General features: G+C 40.6%; 1 pseudogene; it reads left to right on the forward strand.

The window, feature by feature from the left end:
- The first annotated feature begins 4,586 nt into the window (after positions 1–4,586).
- Positions 4,587–24,983, forward strand: LOC149251093 (ultraviolet-B receptor UVR8-like; annotated as a pseudogene).
- The last annotated feature ends 1,536 nt before the right edge of the window (positions 24,984–26,519 follow it).

The following is a 26,519-nucleotide window of genomic DNA, read 5'->3' on the forward strand; positions in this document are numbered from 1 at the left end:
TTCTGACACCCTGAAGACCCTTCACCCACCTCTGCGTCAGTCTGCATCAGCCTATGTGAGGACTGCATCTCCAATGGTGCTATCTCCCTGCTCTTCCCTCTGCGCTGTCTCTCGAATGCCCTGCGTCACCTCCTCCTCAGTCACTGACTGCTGTTGATGCCCTCCTCTTCCTTCACCATGCAACTCTCCCTCTGAAATCAAACTCCTCCTTGAGAATCGATTTCCCTCGGGGTACTGAGTATTTACCCAATGTATCTCCAAATGACTCTCAAGTCTTCTCTTATACTTTTCTTGTTGATGAATCAAAGACCGAGATTAAGTCTCTAATCAATGGCTAATATTAAAATAGACTTGATCCTCGTCTCTTAGAAGCTTCTCACCCATAGCTTTATTAATACCCATTAATATTTTTATTTTCCTAAGTTTAGACTTAAGAACCCATTAAAAATATTAATTATTTTAATAACTCCTCATTCGGGTGGAATTTCTCCAAACGATTTCTAGGTTTTGGAGATATCATGTGTTCTAGCCCCTTCACAAAATTTCAGAGCTAGAGCACATCTTATGCTACCCAAAATTAACACTCCCTCTTAGCGAGGAATGTGCTCTAGCAATACTTCCCAACAGAAGCATCAAACTGATCCACGACATCGGTCCTCTACGCTATTGACGCTCAGCCAACTGTCCCTCATCTACTGCACTGCTGAAACCTGTACTGATTCCCATGACACTATAACTGTCACTACTACATCTGTACCACATCTCCCTCTGAATATGTTGCATCATGTTTCCCATAGCTCACTGCTAACTGTTGCAGTGCAACTCCTTATACTATCTGCTTCTACTGCTGAAACAAATTCTTCACCATCCCCATCTTTTCCCTGAAGTAAACACACTTTGTTCTTCCTAGGGCCTTGGTGAGAATGTCTGCCACCAGTTCTACTATTGGGGTGTACCTCAACTGTACTGCCCCTCCTTGGACACAGTCACCGATAAAGCGACACCTGATATCAATGTGCTTCGACTGATCATGAAAGACTGGATTCTCAAAGAGCTTGATGCAACTCTGATTATCACACAAAATAATGGTCGCTTCCATATTTCTCCTGAATATATTCACAAGAAATTTCCTAAGCCATACGGATTCACATGAAGTTGTGCTAGCTGCCATATATTCAACTTCAGCTAAGCTCAGAGCCACAAATTTCTGTTTCCTACTACACCAGGAGGTCATTCTTGATCTAATGTTGAAACAGTACCCAATGGTACTTTTCCGATCTACTGAACTTCCAGCCCAATCTGTGTCAGTGAACCCACTCAAACTTATGTCATTTCCTTGGGTGTACATTAGTCCATGCTCGACCATTCCTCGTATATATCTGAGAACATGCTTCGCTGCTGCCTAGTGCGCCCTCTTTGGTTCTACCATGAACTAACTGAGATTGTTGACAACATAGCAAATGTCCGACCTGGTATTGACCAGACACATCAGGGACCCTATGAGCTGCCTGTACAAGGTGGGATCGACTTCTTTATCTTCAGATGCATCAATCTTCTTCCAATTGGTGATCATTGGAGTAGCCACAAGTCTACAGTCCTGCATTCTGAACCTTTTCAAAATCTATGTAGTGTATCTTCCTTGCCCAAGGAAAATTTCACCCTTCTACTGCCAAACTTACAACCCCAGTTATGTGGCTAGGTTCTCCTTGCAATCTTTTATGAACCTGGATGATCCTGTCGAAAAGAGATCATCCAGATATAAAACCAGGATCAGAGGCTCATTCTCTACAACCATATAGTAGATGTTAGGATCTGTGTCACTCTTGACGAATCCCATCTTATGCAAGTAGCCATCAATTTGACCGTACCATGCTTTAGGTGCCTGTTTAAGCCCACACAGAGCTTTCTTCAATCTTCATACATGAGATTCTTCTCATGTGTCTCAAAACCCTCTGGTTGTTCAATGTATACTTATTCTATCACCCCGTTCAAGAACGTTGTCTTGACATCCATCTCGTGAATCTCCCACCCCATTTGAGTTGCAAGGGATATCACGAATCTAATAGAAGTATACCTGGCTACTGGGGCGAAGGTTTCTTCGTAGCCTATCCCTTTCTTCTGAGCAAACCCCTTAGCCACAAACCTGGCTTTGTATTTTTCTACACTGCCATCTACAGCGTATTGGACTTTGTAGAGCCATATCGACCCTAAAACTAACCTACCCTGAGGCCTAGGTCCCACTTCCCAGAAATCATTGACCATTATGGAAATGTATTCCTCCACCATAGAATCTACCCATAATTGATGTTGAATGGCCTCTTGAAAACTGGAGGGTTCTCCAACCTGAGCCACCAAAGCTTGGTATCTGCTTGGCTGTCTATGCTCCCTTTTCTCATTCCTGGGTGCCCTGACAAAATCATCTGCATCTCATAGTATCTGTCGAAGTTCCCGACTCATTCTACCACTGGTAGTGGGTATATCTATCTTCTCCTCCTCTTCCTGAGGCTCCACCTCTGGAGCTTTGTCTTTAGGAGAAATACTAGCGCTAGTTTCTGCTGGTCGAAGTGGTTGGACCAACGAATCATCCTTTGACAGCTCTTTGGAAGGCATTTCTCGGGATTTTCTGAAGGTTTTGTCCTCTGTGAACTTTACATCCTGTTGAATTACAATCTTCCTATTCCCCGGAAGATAGACTCTATATTCCTTAACATTCTCACTATATCCTACAAGATATCCTTTCTCCACAGTCTGATCCAATTTCTTCCTCTTCTCTTCGGGTACACGACAGTATGCCAAACTCCCAAATATCCTAAAATGACTCACCTCAGGCTTCTTACTGGTAAAGACACTTTCTGGAGTAATCTTTCCTAATGCCCGGTGAGGAGCCTTGTTCTGGATATACACTAGCGTGTTGCATGCTTCTGCCCATAGAAACTTGGGCATATCCTGATCATACAACATTTCCCTGGCTGCTTCAACAATAGTCCGGTTCTTCCTTTCTGCTACTCCATTCTGCTCCAGATTATAGGGGGATGTCCACTCTCTTCTGATGCCTTCCCTTGCGCAAAAACCAGTGAAGTCCTTTTCGATGTATTCTCCACCATTTTCTGAGCGCAATATCTTTATCTTCTTTCCTGTTAGATTCTCAACTAGAGCCTTGAACTCTTTGAATCGACCAAAAACCTCATCCTTGGTTTTTAGAAAGTGGATCCAAGTCTTTCTGGAACGGTCATCAATGAAGGTGACGAAATATTCGGCACCACTAAGAGATTTTGTGGACATGGGTCTGCAGATATCTGAGTGTATCAATCCCAGAACACTCTTAGCCATATTGTTGCTTTTGGAAAATGTTGCCTTGGCGTACTTTCCTAATGCGCATCCTCTACATACATGATCTCATTCGGTACTTAATTATGGAACTCTTGATACCGTTTTCCCAATAATTCTCAGAGCCCCATGGTTTAAGTGTCCCATCCTCCTGTGCCATAGTTCATTCAAATCTTTATCCCCACTACTACTGTAGTCTTGCGCAGTGGGTTGGGTGAACAAGGTTTAGTACTCTGCGTAGTAATAGTTAGGCATTATAACATGTGTCAGTGAATAATAACATGTCACAAGCCATAATACAATCCTATCAGATTGGGGAAACCTAGTTCCGACAGTCACCCATTAGAATCTTGAGTGAGACTTCACTCACATCGTCGGTGTTGCCGAAAGGGTCGATGTTAAGTGGGTCATATTGGCCACTGTGTTGCAAAACTCGGGTCTGTCAAAATCCCACATGCCAACAGATGGCTTGATTCTGACCCAATTCATGGTAGTCTTGAAGTAAGGCTAGTGACCAACCATTGGCAGCATGGATTCCCAAACTTATTTGAATGCTTTTCATTCTCTAAAAAAGGGTTGGAACCATAATACACAACATCATTATGGGAAGCATAAAGGTTGGGTTTTATTGGACATATGTGATGCATGAGCATCATGCACACTCATTAAAATTTCATGTATAGTTGACAATTCTATGTTCACTTAGACGAATACATGTTTTATCATTTTGGGTAATTATACTAGGATTTCATCATGTCTTGTTCCCTCACTCACATCAATGTTCCAACAATCCTATGAGATTAGAATTGGAGGTCTAAATAAATGCCATGTATTGTCCAAGACTTGAGTTGGTAGTTTAGAGGTAAACATATGGAAACCATGAAAGGAGGGGCATGTCATACTACTTGTTTCCCACCATGTTGATGATTAAGATGGGTTGTTGGTGTTGATACTTTCACGTCATAATGGTGTAGCTGGGTTTACTGGGATAAATTACACATGTCAGTGATTCTTTGCTCACTCATTAGTTTTCTTCCCATGATCATAACAATCATCTTATGTATAAATTTTTGCACTCTATTCCTTGCTATCCAAATCATAATTAGGGTTTTCTATGGCATTCTCCAACTAAGCAAAAGACAAAACCACTATATACGTGGAAGAAAAATTCACGGTCTTTGGTCTTATGGATAAAACTACAAATTAGGACCATTATATAAAAGTGTTTGAGTTGCCTAGGTTGGAGGCTCTTTAGTAGAATGGTTTCAACATGTATTGGTTTCACTATCATTCCTACAAGACATGGGTGAGTTAACACATGTGGCAACAACTCACATGGTTAGTCAGGTTATGGTTATACTCTAGAGAGACCTATTCCAAGGAAGGCCTAGAGATTCAATAGTCTTGGTCTTGTTGTTTAAAGTTTTGAATGTGTCAGCCATACTATGGCAATCACTGAGGATGGTATGTTATATTCTTTTGGTCATGGTTCCAATTTACTTGGAAATAATGATCCACGAGATGAGTTGCAACCACAAGAATTGCAATCTTTCAAGAGGAATAATATTCATGTAAATCGTGTATCTGTTGAAGATGAACATTCAGTTGCATTTGACTCTAATGGATATGTGTATATATAAGGGAAAGGTTATGTTGGATCCTTGGGGCATGGTGATGAGAATGATAAGATGGTTCCAAATTTTGTGGTTATTCTTAGGGACCATTAGGCAATGTAGGTTTGTGCTAGGAAAAAGAACACTTTTGTAACCCACCCATCCCATATTTACCCACTTTCACCGGTCTGCTAAGTAAACATGAGACAGAGAGCTACTATGGCATGACCCAACCTCCTAGGTCCCATTAAGGAAGTGGGGTCGACAACTGACAACTAACTAACATCTCAACACATCTTACAGGGTTGCAGGTCACTCAGAGGTTGAGCAACCACCCCATGAGGCCAAATCCTGAGCTTGACCACCTTTTCATTGCCATAAGCCCTCAACCACTCCCATAACAAGACATTTATGTGGTTTGGAGGCTCCAACTACATGCCTAAGCCTGCATCCCAGCGATTGCAACCCAAAATGTCCAGTTCAGAGCATGCGGTCCCAGATTTTGAGCCTAAATTCAGCCTCTAGGCCACTTCCCATAACTCAGTGAAAATTTCTAGAATCATTCCTAACATGGTGACAAATCCATCCAATCAAACTTGAGTCAAAACCTTGATCTAGATAGGCCTAACAATGACAGTCATTTCGTCAAAAATATTGAGAACATGTAATCTACAGGTCATGAATGCATATTTGAACATAGGGGTCTGATACTTCTCTAAGAATTATCAAGAAGGTCTAATACCCTCTCATAATAGTTTCCATAACATTTGTTAGCTCTTGCATTCATTAACCATTCATCAATAAACCAAACATATCAAGAGCCACAGCTAGAACCTGTAATGAAACCATGCTTATAACAAGCATATAACCAGAATATTAAGCATGATAGAACAAACATCAAAGATAGATAATAACAAGTACAAATACCCATGAAATGTAAGAGGAAAAATATCTTATTAACATATGCAAAAGCCAACCAAATCAAGGATTTCCACGTACCACCTGACCATAGATTAGGTTGAACGAAATCTTTCTTTTAGACAATCACCCCAGTGCCATGTTCCAAGCATGAATGTGGGTCTCAAGAAAAAAACAACCAGGGCTACTAGGAGATTAAACCACCTCCACCCTCAGGATTTACCGCAATCCCACCAAAATTGATCAAGGGATTCCTATGCCCAATGAGCACATAAACAACCAGGCTTTACCGCAATCCCACCAAAACTGGTCAAGAGATCACTAGGCCCAAAACATGAACATACACTACCAAGATTTACTTCAATCCCGCCAAAACAGTCAAGGGATCACTAGGCTTGAAACAACCTTAGATGCCTCATAATTTCCTCACCAATACCTTGAGGAATTTTCGAGTCTCCATGCTCAGGCTTTACCGCAATCCTACCAAAATAGGTCAAGGGATTCCTAGGCCCTTGGGAATTTTCCTGAGACCACCTCACTCAGTTCCAAAACCATCCGAAAATCCAAAGCTCAACCAAATAAAAGAACCCCATCACACCATGGTTATCTGGAAATGGCAAGGCAAGGTTGAAACCACTGTCACACTTGGAAAAACCCGTGCCAATGACCACAAGAGAACCAAATACACACATGCATGTACCATGAATTCACAAACCAGCTGGGAATCACACATGCAACCTGTTACCTGCCAATATTCCTGTTGAAGATATTTGATTCAACTTTTCCTTTCTTTTTTCTTGCTTTCCTTTGCTTTCCTTTCTCTAATGTTAGAGTGCTCCAAGAATGCCATAAGTGTGAACTGATCCTTAGAAGACTTTTTATTCTTGAGGCTTCTATTTTCTTCAATTTCCTTTATTCTTCCTTCAATTTTCCTCACATGCAATCATGTGACTTTTCACCTTCCTTTTCTCCTATTTTCATTTATTTTCATAAATAAAATGCCAAATAATGCCTCTTTTCCTTTTCAAAGCCTTTTCCAATTTCCCTTAGCCATAATAAACCAAATGAACACCCACTAGGATGTTTTTTCCCAACATTCAGCTTGGAATATGTGTCTCATGACCTTGGTCATATTTTTACCTTTATTACATGAAATTTTAACCCGGGGCATTTACAAACCCTTCCCCCTTAGGGGAACACTGTCCTTGGTGTTCTATAACAGCTATAACCTGCAAGACCACTGAAAACCAAAACATACTGCCCATGGAGCTTCGTAACTCAATTCGATGCAGTATTTACAATGACATCCTACTCAAAAGCAAACCAACATGACAATTATGACAACATAATAACCATATCGCTTATTGGATCTTTATAACACAACTCATTGTGGTGTTTACAATACAACCATATATATATATATATATATATATATATACCAAAACTCCTTTGCCTCAACTAACAAATAATGAAGGATACTTAGCCTACATCTAATCAGCCATCTCGCATGTAGCTTCATCGGGCCCAAAGTGCTTCCACTACACTTTAACATGCTCAAATTCTTGGTTCCGGAGCATGAGTTGTTTTCGTTGCAATATGCACTGAGATTCCAGCTATTCTCCTTGTAGATCCACCTACTATACATACCAATCAATCACATGATCAACATCTTTGACATATATTTTAAGCAAAGAAACATGGGAAACATCATAGACTTTCACTGTCGGCGGTAGTGCAAGTTTGTAGGCCACTATTCTAATCCTCTCAAGGATCTCGAAAGTCCCACAATACCGAGGTGATAACTTAGCACATGACCCAATCCTCAAATAACTCTTCTTGGGCTTGATGCGCAAGTACACATGATACTTAACTTTAAACTCCTTAAATGCCTTGTTTTGATCTGCATAAATCTTCTGTCTATCCTGTGCTACCTTTAAATTATTCTTGATTGTTCCAACATGTTTGATCCTATTAGTACCCTATTCATTGGATCACTCCATATGATGGGATAATTACATCTCTTCCCATAAAATGCCTAAAACAGACTCATCCTCAGTGACTCCTGATACACATTGTTGCAAGCAAACTCAACCAATGGAAGATACTCCTCTTACCTCCTTTGTCGGTGCCTAACATACATTCTCAACATGTCCTCCAAAATCTCGTTGACCCTCTATGTCTTTCCATGTGTCTGCAAATGATAATATGTATCGAATGCCAACTTTATACGCAAACTTGCAAATAACTCCTTCCAAAACCTAGAAGTGAACTTAGCCTCTCTATCAGATACAATCTTTTTTAAAAATACCATGCAATCTCACTATCTCCCTGATGAAGACATGTGCTACCTCAGTAGTTGAATAAGTAGACTTAACTGTTATGAAGTGAGCTACCTTAGTCAACTTGTCAACCACAACCATAATAGAATCATGTTGTCTGGATGTCCTCAACAAACCTGTGATGAAATCCATGGAAATGACCTCCCATTTCAACATTGGAATCAGAATCGGTTGTAGAAAACCACATGGATTCTTACACTCTACTTTTACCTATTGACAATCCAAACACCTTGCAATTAACTCTGCTCCCTCTTTCTTCATATTCGACCAATAGTATAACTTCTTCACAGCTGCCAAAATCTTCTGATCTCTTGTATGGCATGAATACAACTTAACATGAAATTCCAGCAATATAAGCTTCTTGAGTTCACTATTGTCTGACACATAGATCCTGTCTCTAAATCTGACCAAACCATCTGGCGTAAGATGATAATACGCATCCTAATCACTTGTACCCTGCTGTTGTAACTTGTGCATATGCTCCCTATACATGTCATCCTGTTGTCCTACCTGTAATATTTGATCTTGTAAATCTGTTCTATATGAGCTCATAATTGCTATGTGATTTACCTATACTTTTCTACTAAGAGCATCTGCAACCCTATTCTGCTTACCCTTAATGTACCTAATCTCGAAGTCAAACTCACTGAGTGTGGCCAACCACCTAGCTTTCCTGGCATTCAAATTAGGTTGGTCAAACAAGTATCTCAACCCATTATGATCACTCATCAACACAAACCTCTTGCCAAGAAGGTATTTAATGTTCCAAACTTATATAAACAGTGACATGCAAAGTGAAAATGATTTACAACACACAACTTTTAAACAATTAGCAAATGCTCGTAAGAACTTCAAAAGTAAGAACCAACTGAGCCATTTAATTAATTAATGGAGCAAGTACAATAGTATGGAGGAATACACCTCGGCTTGCCTCAATGGAAAGTGTGACAGAACCCAGGTGATAAGACAATGATCTCAAATGCTGGAAATGACTGCTCCTCTAATGCTCTACGTCGCCCAAAAAATTGCACTGCTGGCTAGAAAGGAACTGCAAGAAAATCCACCTCCGCTGCTCATAAAATGTTGCAAAATTAACCCCAAGTTCCTTGACCAAAGCCCACAAAAACCCAGAAAGGGTTTGTTTTGAATCCAACCTCCCAAATTCGGCCTCCAATATGCCCTATGCCCTCCAAACTGCTCAAGAACACAACCTGCAAAGATACAAGAAAATTCCTCCACCAAGGCTCCGGAAAAGTAGTAATGTCCTCCATAAATGCTTTCCTTAACTCCCCCGGCAAGGACCAGCCTCACTAACTCATACTCTACCTCCCACGTGTGCTCCAAATGTTGCCTCTGCGCTGGGCCAGGAAGTGCAAAAGTCACACTGGATATGAGCACTCTCCTCCAACTCCAAAACTCTCCAAAATGGCAGCCAAATTCTTATTCCTCCTCTTCGAAAATTCTCCCGGCCAAAACTCCTCTGAAAGATGTTATAAACAAACTCGGCCTCCCTTCACTGCGTCCTCCATAAATATGCACCACCTGGAGATGAATGCAACTGCTGGAAACCACAATGAAATCCACCTCTAGAAGAATGAAGACGAACCTCTCAGGGTGGCACTCGAAGTCCCCCGAAGAAAGGGTGAGCTCTTCGCTTGAAGAACTCTTGCTAAACAACAAGTGACTCAGCTAAGCAGCTCGAGCAACCAAAGAGAAAATAGATATGCCAAAAGATGATGAAATGAGGAGAGATGCTTTCCTTATATAGATTTTGTGGAGCACTTTTCCCTCCATTTTCCCTCCATCGTGGGTCCCTAACTTAACCATCGACTTCCCCTCAATGCAATTCGAACTAGGGAGTGAGTATTCTCCTAGTGTGAGTGGTCCCCACGTACAACTTAACCACATCAAAAATAACTTCTATTAAGTCTAACCTCCTAATAAAATCGAATGGGCCCCATCATCTCCGAAATTGGCCCCAAAATGTAATAATTAATCTTGTTCCAAATTAATTTAGGAAGGGACATGACAAGATAGTGCCTCCACATCTTCAATGCATGAATAATCGTTGCCAACTCCAAATCATGAGTCACATAATTCTTCTCATGCTCATTTAGTTTCCTTGATTTGTAGCATATCATCTGCCATTTCTACATCAGGACTCCCCAAAGTCCTCTCTTGCAAGCATTTGTATATACCACAAACTCTTTATCTGGATCTGCAATCTTTAGAACTGGAGCATTTGTAAGTAACTCCTTCAATTTTTCAAAACTAGTTGCAGATTACTCTATCCATTCAATTTTATTTCCTTTTTGCTGCAATAATGTAATGGGATAAGAAATCTGTGAGAAGTTCCTAATGAACCTCCTGTAGTAACCTGCTAACCGCATCAATGATCTAACCTCATCCACATTCCTAGGAGCTTCCCTTTCCATGATGGCTCTTATCTTTTCTGGATCCACTATTGTGCTTTCATTGGAAACAACATGTCCCAAGTAATGTACCTTTGTTTGAAAGAAACTACAGTTACTAAGCTTGGCATACAATTGATGCTCTCTTAGCAATCTCAATATTGTTGTTAAGTGTTCTACATGCTCTTCCTCAGTCTTAGAATATATCAATATGTCATCAATGAATGCAATCACAAACTTGTCCAGATAAGGACACAACACATTATTTATCAAACACATGAAAGTAGATGGAACATTAGTTGGACCAAAAGGAACCTCAACAAACTCATAATGCCCATACCTGGTTCAGAAACCAGTCTTGTAGATGTCCTCTTATTTGATGCGTACCTGATGATATCCTGATCTCAAATCAATCTTTGAGGACATTGTTTCTCCCTTCAATTGGTCAAACATGTCATCGATCCGAGGCAACAAATACCTATTCTTGATCATCACCTTATTCAACTGCTTGTAATCAATACACAACCTGAGAGTACCATCCTTCTTCTTCATGAACAACATTGGTGCACCCCAAGGTGACACACTTGACCTAATGTATCCTTTTTCAAGCATTTCCTTCAACTGCAACTTCAATTCCACTATCTTTAGAGTGCTCAATTTGTAAGGTGCCTTTGATGTTGGTGTTGCCCCTAGTATCAACTCAATAGAAAAGTCCACTTCCTTGTCAAGCGGTAACTCTAAAATCTCTGTTGGAAATACATCTTGAAACTGCTGCTAATCTGGGTACCTCTTCAAGACTTCCACACCCTCAACATCCTTACATTTATCATTGAAAGGATGCATTACAAACAATATACACCCTTTCCTGCGACTACGCTTTTCTTGCATAATTGTAACCATTCTAATGGATGTCACCTTATTCTTACCCTGCAAGATTCTTTGTTCTCCATTATCATCCACGCACTCAATAGCCTTTTCTTAATAATCAACCTTAGTCCTATGAAAGTATAACCAATCCATACCCATAAGCATGTTGTACGATCCCAATTGAAGCACATTCAGATGTGCTAATGTAGGCATATCGTTCATCTCAAATGCACAACCTCTTACCCAATGATGAACTATTTTCTTTGTACTTGTAGTGATCTAGGTGGATATTGGTGGCTACCCACCTATTCCACCTAGACCCTCCAATCAGTTTCATATGTTTCCTTGTTTATTTCATCATTTACTATTTTTAGCAGTTTTTTGGGTACTGAACTTCCGGAGCAATTTTGACCCCCTAAACGACATTTTTTTAGGTCTACTGCAAGCTCTATGCCATAGGCCAAGGCTTGTGGCAAAACCTGTAGTACTCCAAGAAACATTTCCAACATGGTATTGTACGCACCAAACAAAGATAATATGACCAAGTTACGACCCTAGGAAGTTGGCTACCTAACTAACCCCAATAGGGCCCACAAAATGTTGGTGTTACATCTCCTAGGGTTAGAGTTTTGGCTATTTAGGGTTTTATCATGTTTTTCAATAATAAATAAGCCCTTGAGCCTCATTCTAACACAGTTCAGTTGGCATGTAGCCACCCCATCTCTTCTCAAAGATAAGATAGCATCGCCTGAGCTATCTTATTTCCATTTTGTTTGTAAGCATAATTCAATATTTTTCTATTAATGAAAACAAGTGTTTTTATATTGCATCTCTGTATTTATGATTATATTTGTAATTTTTGTGTTCCTATTTAAGTTCAAATCATGTAGCCAACTGCACCAACCAAGAATCTGCATGCACTTCTTTTCTCAAGCCACACTTATCCACCAGGTCAGGGTTAACATAACTATAATTAGATCCAGGGTCAATCAAAATAACAACAACTCGACCACAAAGCTTACGTTCCATCTCAATAATGAATGCCTGGTGATCCGCCTGCCTATTATCCAATGCCGCATAAATCCGAGGAATGCTCTGCCCAACATCCCCAACTGTCTATCGTGAGCACTATAGATCTAAGGCCTACCACCATGATATGGCAAACAATCATTGTTGAGATGCTCCTTGCCACATATCCAACACTACAACCATCTCCTACAATCACTTCTATTCTGCTGCTCTCCAGGCTGAGGTCCGTGTCCCTTATCTACTACATTAAACTTCTTGTAAGGAGCAACATTCTCTTTCTCACTTGCATCTTGAGGTCTTGTTCACTTCAGTATTAATTCACCTTTAATCTTGTCATTCCCTTTCCAACCCTACTTAGACTCAGTGTTACGCTTCGATTACTTATAACAATGTTTTATTTTTCCAGTGACTTCCTCCAGCGATCGAGGCTCATCATGCTCATGTTGATCCTTAAATGCTAATGGTAATCCACTAACAAATCAATGAAAATTAATTTTCTCATCCTTAATATAGGAGACATATCTCAACAACTCGAGGAACTTAGTCATGTACTCCTCATCTATCATCGATCCTATATTCAGCTCATAGAAATCCTTGGCCTTATTGTCATAGTACCTCTCTGACAAGTACTTCTTCCTGAGAGTCTCTTGAATTCATGCCAACTAGACTCCTTTGTCATGATGACTTTGACCCGCTTCACATCTTCCCACCAAATGTATGCTTTCCCTTTCAGATTGAAAATAACTATTCGAACCTTCATGTTCTCTGTGTATTCATGCAACTCAGAGAACTTCTTCATCCCAAGTAACCATGTCTCTACATCTTTTGGTTTATTCAACTCTCCATAAAATGTAGGTGGCTTAGATTTCTTGATGATCTAAAAATCACTCGTGAGTGACCTCAGTTAATTAATTAATGAATGAAGGTATTACAGACTCATGTGCTGGTGTGTGTCTATGTTATTTTAGGCAATGGATCGATCAGATTGCAAAATACACAGACACTGGAAGAATGGAAAACAGTAAGAGAAACACAGTAAGCAAATGCAAGAACGCAACAGATTTAATAAGGAGTTCACCCTATTCTCCAGGGCTACGTCTCTGGTCCAACTTTCAGTGGTGGACTTCTTTTATTATGTCTTTAAAGCAGAGATTTACAATGAGGAGCTCAACTTGAGTCTCCTGAAACAGAGGATGCTTAGTAGGGTGGTTCTTGGATTCCCCAAGCCACTAGAGTGCACATACTCTTTCCTTACCAAGTCTCGACCTCTCCGGTCTTTAATGGGATGAGTCTAATGGTGCTTAATTCTCGACGGATATCCTCATAGGGATGGCTTGAACCTCTCAAGCCTAGTTCTGTCTGCTTGATGCTACCTTAGGTCAGCTCGACTATCTGTTTTCTACTTCTTTCTTCACTGTCTTTTCTTCGATCTCACTCTCTTTGTCTTCGTGTTCTGTTCTCTATCTATTCATGGCTTAAAGCCAATCTATCCTTGACTGTTTGCTTCCTCTTCCACCCCTTCGGATTGCCTGTTGCTGTTCGTTTGGAGTTCCCTACCTCTGCGTCATCGCCATCGTCTCACAGGGAGGTGGCCACTTGTCCTCTCACGAACTGCGCCAGCTCTTCCTCAACGGTTCGGTATTTCAGTTACACTATGGAATGATTCATCCGCCAACTCAGCGGTCAAATCAGACTTCAAACTTTTGTATGCCGCGGCTTCATTCCCTTTTTGAACCCGGTTTTCCCATCGGGCGCAATCTCCACCGTCAGATCTGGGGTCCCCAGATCCTACGGTGTTCGCTCATTTCGCGCGGTTGACTTGCTCGACCGTTAGCGCGCGATGAGAGGCGGTTTTCTCTCTCATCCACCGAACAGGTGTCGTGCGCTAAATGGAATCGCTCGTTTTCTGCCAAATCCGCTTACCATCCCAATGTGCCTCCGATATACTACCGGTTTTGGAGCGCGGGACCCGCCTTTCGCCTTAGCGCTTTCCTTACGGTTCCTCGGCTTCCCATGCGACCAAGCGCTCGGGGCTTTTCCTTTTCGAGGGGTTTTGCCCAGTGCTAATCGCGCATCAGAAATGGCCTCCGTTTCCTGATCCAGGCTTCCTAACTGCCAGTTTTTCTTGCTGGGCGGTCTCCATGGGCCTCGGTCAGCGCGCTTTGACCGAGGTCCTCGTCGTTCCTTGCTGGTTGCAAACTACCACTGTCTAGAGGTCTTCCTGGTCGCTCTTTGTTCATGAATTTTGAAGTCTATCCTGATTTGATATGGTCATGGCACTTTGATAATTTTTTCATGGATCCAATTCGGGTGACGAACTTCCCACTGAAAAAGATTTTGGACCACCAAAAGTTGGTTCTCAAGCATCGACTAAGTGAGGGTACAATTGTCTCACTTGTCCAATCCCTATCCACTTTGCACTGCTCTGCTTTGAACCCTTGAGCCCAATTCTGAGGTACTCAACATCTCCTCTGCGCATTTTCCTCACCTTCCTGTCCAGAACTGTGTCTTCCTGCAATTCATTAAGATATTCAGGTAACAGGTCATCAATAGAAGGCAATTGACTCTGCTCTTCGGGATCCTCAATTAGTGAAGGTTCAAACAATCTCAAGTAATCTGCATTTATGACTAAGTAGATGTGCATGTAAGCTGGTAGATCAAGGTGAAAAGCATTCTCACCAATCTTCTCAAGTATCTTGAAGGGTCCATACCTGATAGGCTTTAGCTTTTTACCTTCACCTTGCATCCTGTCCTTGCTGATATACAGCCAGACTTGGTCACCAACTTGGAAACTATGCTCCATCTGATGCTTGTCATGCCTTGCCTTGTATTTGGCTTGGCTCTTTTCCAGCTATTCCTGTACTGCCTGGTGGATCTCTTGGATTTGTTCAATGAACCTAGTTGCCCTGTCCACATCACTGTGTCCCTCAACTATGGTGTCTTTACCAAAGACAAAATCCAAAGGAGACCTTGGTGTGAAACCAAAACAGGTCTCAAAAGGAGATCTCTGTGTAGAAGAATGTTTTGCTCTGTTGTAAGCATGCTGCACATAACATAAATGTTCATCCCAAAGCTTAGGATGCTTGTTGCAATATCCTCTGAGTAACTGGATCATTGTCATGTTAACTACTTCTGTCTGGCCATCAGTTTGTGGATGAAAAGCTGTGCTTTTCTTCAGTTTGGTGTCCATCAGTTCCCATAGACTTGACCAAAACTTCCCCACAAATCGGGTGTCTCGATCAGATACAATGGAAGTGGGTAATCCAAAATGAACCCATACATGTTCAAAGAATAGTTTTGCAGTTTGTTCAGTTGTAATCTGTTTATTACAAGGTATCAAAATACACATTTTGTTGAACCTATCCACAACGACATATAGATAATCATGACCCTTCCTAGATTTAGGCGGTCCTCCAACAAAATCCATGGAAACACTTTCCCAAGGGTGAGAAGGAACTGGTAATGGAGTGTACAAGGCTAGTTTTCTATTGTTGGGCTTGCTTTTAGCACACATAGTACACCCTCTTACATATCTAGAAACTGTCTCATTTGTTTTTGGCCAATAACAAAATCTTTGCAACTGTGCAACTATTTTACTTACCCCAAAGTGACCTGATATTAGAGAAGTGTGTGCTTCTCAAATTATCTTTACTCTTTCAGTTTGTGGAATGCATAACTTCCCACAATGATATAAGAGTCGGTCCTTTACATGATAATCCAATTCTTCTACTCGTTTACCTTGACTTAAAGTTGCATATACATCTTTAAAGTCTACACCTTGAGCATATTGTTCAATGTAACTCTCATGTAACACATAATTATGTTTAAGTTCAGTATGTGCATTTATAATGGGTCTAGATAACATGTCTACAACTTTATTGTGTATGCCCTTTTTATATCTGATGACTAAATGAAACTGTTGTAGAAAACCCATCCATCTATAGTGCCTTGATTGCTGCAACTTAGTTTGGGAATGTAGATATTGAAGTGGTTGATGATCAGTATGTATTACTGTCTCTTCAACCATTAAGTAACGTTTCCACCTTTTCACACTTTGTACTAATGCATACAATTCTTTATCATATGTAGGATAGTTAACTACTGCAGAATTAAATATCTCAGAATGATAACATATGGGTTTACCGTGCTGTGTCAACACTACTCCCATGGAATAGTCACTAGCATCCATTTGGATCTCAAATGGTGTTTGAAGATCAGGCAGTGCTAGTACAGGTGCTGTACTAATCTTTTCTTTCAAGGTGTCGAAGGCTTTCTGTTGTTTGCCTCCCCACTGAAACACCTTGTTCAATCATGTTAAAGCATGTAAGGGAGCTACAATTGAGGAAAAGTTAGAAATGAACTTCCTCCAATATTGTGCTACTCCTAAGAAGCTTCTAACTTCTATAGCAGATTTGGGTTTAGGCCAGTTTACAATCACTGCCACCTTAGAGGGATCTATCTTCAGTTCACCACCCCCTACTATATGACACAAAGTTTTTCTTTTTTCAAAACATCTAGTGTCTGCTTAACATGCTTTAAGTGTTCTTCCCACGTTTTGCTAAATATTAGAATGTCATCCAGATACACAATAACAAAATCATCCAGAAAAGGTCTGAGTACATCATTCATTAATCTCATGAAAGTAGCAGGAGCATTAGTTAAGCCAAAAGGCATAACCAGCCACTCATACAATCCCTGCTTTGTTTTGAAAGCAGTCTTCCATGCATCTTGTTTTGCAACTCTGACTTGATGGTATCCACTATGCAAGTCTAGCTTGGAGAAATAAACAACTTCTTTCAATTGATCTAAAAGATCATCTATGCGAGGAAGGGGATAACGATTTTTGATTGTTATCTTATTCAGTGCTCGGTAATCAATGCACATTCTCCATGAGCCATCTTTCTTTCTCACCAAAACGATTGGTGACCCACATGGTGATGTGCTAGGTCTGATGAACCCCTTCTCGAGCAACTCCTGCACCTGCTTCTTGATTTCAGCATTCTCTAAAGTGGATAACCTGTACATTCCAATGTTAGGCAATGGAGCATCTTGCTGCAAAATAATATCATGCACTATTTCCCTTTTGGGTGGCAGACCTTTAGGTTCTTGAAACAAGATATCATACTCTGAAACAACCTTTTCTAAATCAGCTTGCTGTTCAACATTACAGCCTTCAAATACATTGGTTTTATCAGGTTTCTTTTCCTTTACAACCATCCGTAAGAATTGTTTGCATGAATTTATCATTCATTTCATCTGCCCCGAGTTTATGAGAGTATAATTATTCTTGAGCTTATGAGCTCCTACAAAGTATTCGATTCCATCTTTAACAAGTAGATACTTGTTCTCAGCTTTGTAGAAAATAGCTTTTCTATCATACAAGTAAGGACTTCCTAAAATAATTCCACATATATCCAAAGGAATTATGTCTAACTCAACCTCATCTACAAATGCTAACCCAAAAGAAAACTTGAGTTTGCATTGTCTAATCACTTGTAGTTGTGCTTTATCATTCAACCATCCTAATGGGTATGGTTTCTTGTGAGGTGTAGTTACTAATCCCAACTTCTTTACAATTGCTTCAGGAATCAAATTTACTTGTGAGCCACTATCAAACAAAGTATCAATCTTTTGATGCTTGGAAATAACTCGAATATGGAAAAGTTGATGTCTTTTTCTCTCATCTTCTTTATCAATAGTAGATTGTGCAGAATTACTAGTAGATGCTTCAAAATTCTTACCTCTTATACCTGTGGCTGCAATGGTTGTTTCATCTCCTGAGTCTGACCCCAAATCTTTCTGAATAGTTGCAGCAGTCTTCTTCTTCTTGCCCTCGAACTTCTTAGGTCTCAGCTCTGGATGCAGAATCCAACAATGCTCATCATCATGCCCATCCTTTTTACAGTGAGTGCATGAAGCCTTGCTTTTCTGTGCAGTGTTAGCCTTCCTTTCTTTCCATTTCTGCTTTCTTTTCTCCTTATTCTTGCTTGCAGTGGGTTGGGATGATCCCCCAACTTTTGGAATTCCATTCCTTCCTCTAACCTCTAGATGAGTAGCTTGTACAGATACCTCATCTATACTAGTGGGATTAAACATGAGGATAGTGTGCCTCATGTAGCTGTGTAGACCACCAATGTACTTCAACAGAGTCTCAGGTGAGTCTAATGAGATTCCTAGAATCAATGCTCTCTTTCTAAATTCTTGAGTGTACCCTTGCACACTTTTCCCTTTCAACTGTCGAAGAGTTTTCCAACTCATCATGGCTTGCTACATGTAGGCCAATGGATAGAACTGCTTTTTGATTACAGAAACAAATTCACCCCAGACAAAGATAGTCTTACCATGTCTTTTCATGTCAGCTTGGGTCCTGCCTTCCCACCAAACCAAGGCAGTGCCTCCAAGGTGTAGGCTTGCCAGTTGAATCTTGCTCTTGTCTGAATTGATATTCTGCACTTTGCAATAAACATCAATTTGTCTAATCCAATTGTCCAGCTTTTCTGCATTCAACTCTCCATCATATATAGGTAAATCAAATTTAACATCTAGTTTGATCAAAGATGTTTTCTTTTTAGGGCTATCAGGAGGTGTGAGAAAGCTTTCCTCTTTCCCTTTGCCTTTTGTGGTCATGGGAATGTGACTCATCTTCTCCTTTGTCTTGTTTAGAGCCTGATGAATCTTCATCCTTATGTTTTCTAAAGTCCCTATACATTTCTTCTACCATGGACTTTATGGCTAAGAAACTATCTATGAATTGAGGGTCTGGCCCCATAGAACCTTCCTCTGACATTGTCTTCTGAGGATAGACTCTCCCAATTTCAGGATTAGTTTCGACCAACTCTCCTTCTCCTAATTTGAGCTTTGATCTAGTTAGCATTCAACAGCTAAACCAACACAAGCTTGTCTAACCTTAACAGCCTAAAGCTCTGATACCACTTGATCTGAAAATCACTCGTGAGTGACCTCAGTTAATTAATTAATGAATGAAGGTATTACAGACTCATGTGTTGGTGTGTGTCTATGTTATTTTAGGCAACGGATCGATCAGTTTGCAAAATACACAGACACTGGAAGAATGGAAAACAGTAAGAGAAACACAGTAAGCAAATACAAGAATGCAACAGATTTAATAAGGAGTTCACCCTATTCTCCAGGGCTACGTCTTCGGTCCAGCTTTCAGTGGTGGCCTTCTTTTATTGTGTCTTTAAAGCAGAGATTTACAATGAGAAGCTCAACTGGAGTCTCCTAAAACAGAGGATGCTTAGTAGGGTGGTTCTTGGATTCCCCACGCCACTAGAGTGCACAGACTCTTTCCTTACCAAGTCTCGACCTCTCTGGTCTTTAATGGGATGAGTCCAATGGTGCTCAATTCCTGACAGATATCCTCACAGGGATGGCTTGAACCTCTCAAGCCTAGTTCTGTCTGCTCGATGCTACCTTAGGTCAGCTTGGCTCTCTGTTTTCTACTTCTTGCTTCACTGTCTTTTCTTCACTCTCGCTATCTTTGTCTTCGTGTTTTGTTCTCTGTCTATTCATGGTTTAAATCTAATCTATTCTTGATCGTTCGCTTCCTCTTTCGCCCCTTCAGATCACCTGCTATTGTTCGTTTGGAGTTCCCTGCCTCTGTGTCATCGCCATCGTCTCACAGGGAGGTGGCCACTTGTCCTCTCATGAATTGCACCAACTCTTCCTCAACGGTTCGGTATTTCAGTTACACTGTGGAATGATTCATCCGCCAACTCAGTGGTCAAATCAGACTTCAAACTTTTGTATGTCACGGGTTAATTCCCCTGTCAAATTCGATTTTCCCATCGGGCGCAATCTCCGCCATCATATTTGGGGTCCCCATATCCTACGGTGTTCACTCATTTCGCGCGACTGACTTGCTCGATCGTTAGCGCGTGATGAGAGGCGGTTTTCTCTCTCATCCGTCGGACACGTGTCGTGCGCTGAATGGAATTGCTCGTTTTCTGCCAAATCCTCTTACCATCCCAATGTGCCTCCGATATACCGCCGGTTTTGGAGCGCGGGACCTGCCTTTCGCCTTAGTGCTTTCCTTACGATTCCCTGACTTCCCATGCGACCAAGCGCTCGGGGCTTTTCCTTTTCGAGGGGTTTTCCCTAGCGAATTAGAAATGGCCTCGGTTTCCTGATCCGGGCTTCCTAACTGCCATTTTGCCTCCCGCGCGGTCTCCATGGGCCTCGGTCAACGCGCTTTGACCGAGGTCCTCGTCGTTCCTTGCTGGCTACAAACTGCCACTGTCCAGAGGTCTTCCTGATCGCTCTTTGTTCATGAATTTTGAAGTCTGTCCTGATTTGAAACAGTCATGGCACTTTGATAATTTTTTCATGGATCCAATTCGAATCACTTGAACTCATCCGAGAAATATCCCCTATCACTCCTCCTATAAGGATGATAGTGATGATGACCATGATACCTATTTGAACCATAACTACAGTAGAATCCATGTCCACTGCCTCTCCCATCAGGTGTATCCAAGAATCTGCCATCTCTATCCAACCTGTGTCCACCATGAGACTTGCTCTCATATGCCCCATTAGTCGTGTCCTCTTGTCCATAACTGATCTGTGGTTGTCCATGTCTCTGCAAGTCTGACAAACTCTAAAGGATAAATGCATTGACCTCTGCTTGTTTCCCCTATGCCCTGGCAAGTCTCTCTTGTGACTAAATGATTTTTTCATTTTCTTCTTTGCAACTTCTTCTCTCATCCTTCAAACTCCTCAAAGTGTCTGCTATGTCTAGAGAATACTCATCTCTTGGCTGCTCATTTATGGTTTTGTCATTATCTTCTTTGCAACTTCTTATTTCAGCCTTCAAACTTCTCAAAGTGTCTGCTATTTCTAAAGAATACTCATGTCTTGGCTGCTCATTTGATCTATAAGGGGAGACTTATGAACTATAATCCACCATTTTTCTAGTCATATTTGATCTTCTTCTTCCTGCAAAGATACCATGTTAGATAAACCAAATATAAACATAATCAACATACCTCAGTGAAGTTTAGGGGAGGCTATCTCGTCTGCAAAATTATTCCATATTAGCACAATACATGTATATAAATAATCACATCAAGATATCGACATCATCTCAATCATCATCCCAGTTACCATGCATGATGTCACAAACTATAACACAATCTAGATACAATGCATGAATAACAATAACCAGATATAAAATTGGCATGCATGCATGACAAACACATTTTGGCCATCCAATCCAAGTATTGAACCATGCTATGATACCAATCTGTAACCCACCCCTCCCACATTTACACACTTTCACCAGTCCGTCGGGTAAACATGAGACAAAGAGATACTATGACATGACCCAACCTCCTAGGTCCCATTAAGGAAGTGAGGTTGACAACTGACAACCAACAGACATATCAACACATCCTATAGGGTTGCAGGTCACTCAGAGGCTAATAAACCACCCCAAGTGGCCAAATCCTGACTTTGATTGCCTTTTACTTGTCTTGAGCCCTCAACCACTCCCACAACAAGGCATCCATGCAGTTGGGAGTCTTCATCTGCATGCATAAGCCTGCATCCCAACAGTTGTAGCCCAAAATGTCAAGTTTAGAGCATGCGGTCCCGGATTCTAAGCCTAATTTCCAGGTTAGCCTCCAAACCACTGTCCCATAACTCAGTGAGGCTTTCCAGAATAATTTCTAACATGGTGACAATGCCATTCAATCAAACTTGAGTCAAAACCTTGACCTATCCAAGCCTAACCATGACAGTCATTTCATCAAACATATTGAGAACATGTAATCTATAGGTCATGAATGCGTATCTGAACATAGGAGTTTGGTACTTATCTGAGAATCATGAATAAGGTCTAATGCCCTATCATAATAGTTATCATAACATTTGTTAACTCATGCATTCATTAACCATTCATCAATAAATCAAACATATCAAGAGCCATAACTAGAACCTGTTATGAAACCATGCTTATAAATAGCATATAACCGGAATATTACTCATGATAGAACAACCATCAAAGCCACATAATAGCAAGTACAAATACTCATGAAATACAAGAAGATTTTTTTTTATTAACATATGCAAAAGCCAACCAAGTCAGGGACTTCCACGTAGCACTCGACCATAGATTGGGTTGAACCAAATCTTTCTTTTAGCAAATCACCCTCGTTGCATATTCCAAGCATGAATGTGGGACTCAAGACAAAAACAACCAAGGCTTCTTGGAGATTAAACCACCTCCACCCTCAGCCTTTCTTGTAATCCCACCAAAACTGGTCAAGGGATTCCTAGGCCTAACGAGCACATAAACAACCAGGCTTTACCAAAATCTCGTCAAAACCGATAAAGGGATCACTAGGCCCAAAACAAGCTTGGATGCCTCAAAATTTATTCACCAATACCTTGAGAAATTTTCCCGTCTCCACACTCAGGGTTTACTACAATCCTTCCAAAACCAGTCAAGGGATTCCCAGGCCCTTGGAAATTTTCCTAAGGCCACTTCACCTGGTTCCAAAACCATTCGACAATCAAAAGCTCAACCAAATGAAAGGACCCCATGACACCATGGCTATTCAAAAATGGCAAGGCAAGGCTGAAACCATTGTCACACTTCGCAAAACCCATGCCAATGACAGCAAGAGAACCAAATACACACATGCATGTACCATGCATTCACAAACCAACTAGGAAATCACACATGCAACCTGTTACCTGCAAGTATTCTTGCTGAAGTTGCTTGATCCAACTTTTCTTTTCTTGATTCTTGCTTTCCTTTTCTTTCTTGTCCTTCCTTTGCTTTCCATTCTCCAATGTTGGAGTGCTCCAATAATGCTATAAGTGTGCAAGAGTATGAGAGAGAGAATAGAGAGAGAGCTCCAAGCTAAGATTGACAAAAAGGTTGTGAACTAATCCTCAGAATCCTTTTTATTCTTGAGGCTTATATTTTCTTCAATTTCCTTTATTTTTCCTTCAATTCTCCTCACATGCAATCATGTGACCTTTCACCTTCCTTTTCTCCTATTTTACTTTATTTTTATCAATAAAATGCTAAATAGTGTCTCTTTTCCTTTTCAAAGCCTTTGACAATTTCCCTTAGCCATAATAAACCAAATGAACACCCACTAGGATGTTTTTTCCCAGCATTCAACTTGGAATACATGTCCCATGACCTTGGTCTTATTTTGGCCTTTATTAACTTTATTACATGAACTTTTGACCCAAGGTTGTTACAACCCTTTTCCTCTCCGATGACGGGTTGGTATTTTCTTTTGGATGGATGGCTTTTGGAAGTTTGGGATTTGTAAATAGAGTTATTATGCACAAAGTTGTAAGTTTACAAGTGCTTGACACACTAAAGGGTTATTATGTTTCTCAAGTAAGCATAGGGTTGTATAACACAATTGTGGTTACAAACATGGGTGGGTTTTTGGTTTTGGAGACAATGAGAGGGCACAACTTGGGCAAGGTTCCTTGAGGTAATGCCTGGAATCAAGATAAGAGGCTAAGAAAAGTCCCTTATGCTCAATCATAATAGACCGTATCCATTTGCATTGCCAATTGTGGTTACAAACAAGGGTTGGTTTTTGGTTTTGGAGACAATGAGAGGGCACAACTTGGGCAAGGTTCTGTTATCACTTAGAACTAAAAATGTGATGCATATAATTGTCCTAGTCCGATGACAAAGGTCTGTGTTAAGTTGATTTCATTTTATTTTTCTCACTTAGGATTTGGAGTTTTAAAAGTTTTTAACTCAAACCATACTCGACTCCCATTGGTTCTCCTCCACCTATCATTGTTCCATAGTCATATCTTGTCTTATCCGAGTCACCGTGTCTTTTAGTGATTTCGCAGCGTAATCCCATTTGCCAGTTTCGCAGCGCAATTATGGTTAAGCAATTTCGCAGCGCGTCATGATTAGGCCGTTTCGCAGCGCATCATTAAAATTTAAAACTAACAGCGCTGCAAAATCATGGATTCGTGCATTCCGCAACGAATCTTTCCCGAAATGTCAAGTCCGTTAGGTGAGTCACCAGTTGTGTCCACTCATGTCAGTTTATGTACCTCTCATATCACGTTTGAACGCTCATTTTCCACTACCCCACCACTAGATCTGTTGATATGCACAGAAATATCATTCCCAAGGGATTTTACCGTGCATATACCTTAATGATAGTCGTAAGTTCTGCATGAGTGACGAATCTGCCTGATTATGTATTGAAGCGTTTTAAATGAAAGAATTTGAATTTCAAGCGAGGTTGATTTCAAGCGAGGCTGAATTAAAAAGGAGCTGAATCACCATTTCAACCAGAGCTGTTAGACTTTGTGTGTGAAGATCTCGAAGAAAAAATGGAGAAAAAAGAGCACAGATCCGGTAAATGCCAGAGGACTGAACCTGAGGGCTTAGACATAACACTCAGGGATGAAGGTGTGAAGAAAGCATTCAAAGATGCCGGGTGCTGGAACTTTTGTAAAAATTACGAGGACATGCGCAGGTAACTAAAGAATTTGCGCTAAACTTCACTGGTTTAAATTCAAAGGTAGCCATGTTAGAAGTACAGGTTTCTCCAGAAGCAATATCTGCTGTGACAGAGATCCCAAGAGGACGAGAAGAATGGTTTAAAATTTTTAAGTTTGACATGAATCCTTGTAAGGAGTTTTTAAAGGAGGCATATGTAAACGAAGTTTTAACAAAAGCAGTGCCCAGGAATTATGTCAAGGAAAATTATGCTCTTCTTCTCACCTGGATACAAAAATATTTGACCTGTGAAGGAAGGTACAATAAGGTTTATTCTTACCATTTCAAACTGCTTTTGCATTTCACGGGGAAAGTCTCCATAGACATTCCTTTTTATTTGTTTCACAGTTTGAGTAAGATGTGTGATAAGGTGCAGCTGAGGAAAGAGGACTGTGAAACCTCTTTGTTTCATCATGGTTTGATCAAGTTGCTAGTTTTAGATGGCCTCCAAAAGATAGGCAGAGACTGGAATTCATTTATTTTCATAGATGGATTCCAAAGCAAGACTGGCCTTACTCCACAACCAGCCAGAGAATTCACAATAGCTGAGCTCCAAAAAGAGGCAAGAGCTAAAAAGCAAACCAAGCCGCAGCTAAGAAAACCAGTGAAGCCACTAATCATTCAAGATCAACCTCAGCAATCAACAAAGGAAAAAACTCATGATAAGAAGACTATACCTGAAACAAGCAGATCTGAAGCAGTCTCAAGGGTAAGGACAAGAAGCCAGATAAATAAGGAAAAAGGTAAATCCATAGCAGTTGAAGAGAGCCCAGTGTCTAAGGCGAGTTTGAATGATTTATTACAGGCCATTGAATTCGAGCAGTCTGAACCAATCCATATTGATTTGACACAGTCACCGCAAGAAGGTACCAAGAAGTCTAAGGCCTCAAAAAGGCTTAAATTCGATGAGCCAGGTGAAGAATTTATTTTTAAACCCAAAAGACCTATTACAAGGAAGCAAGTAAAGGAAGCGTTGCCAAGAACAGAGGAAACCGGGAAAGTTAGGCAAAAGATACAAGCAGAACAGTCATCACATTTCAAGAAGATAATATAGCAACCATAAAGAGTCAATTAGAAGCAGTTAAATATGAGATTGTTAAATTGAAGAAATCTGCTAGAAAACGTGCAGTCATGTATGCAAATTATCGTAAAGCTCTATGGAAAGGGAGTGAAACCCTAGAAAACCAGTTGAATTCAGTAGTTGATGGCCATGCACAATTTCACACATGGACGGCACCAGCAATCAGAGAGGCCAGGTACATTAGAAGGATAAATATGCAACTAAGAGCTGGGAATAAAGCTATGAAGAGGAAAATTTAAGACCTGAAGGCACAGCTAGGCCAGTTACCTGCTAAATAAATTTTCTTTTCAAGAAAGGTTTTGCTCCAAATTTTGTCAAATTTGCTTAGGCTTATTGTTCTGAAGAAATGTACATCCCTGTTATACATATGAAAAGTTGAAGGGAATTTTTGGAAATCAAATGTTTGGGTGA

Source organism: Pinus tabuliformis, chromosome 7, assembly GCF_031772625.1.
Source record: "Pinus tabuliformis cultivar Carrire ecotype Pingquan chromosome 7, CPIR1, whole genome shotgun sequence".
NCBI lineage: Eukaryota > Viridiplantae > Streptophyta > Pinopsida > Pinales > Pinaceae > Pinus > Pinus tabuliformis.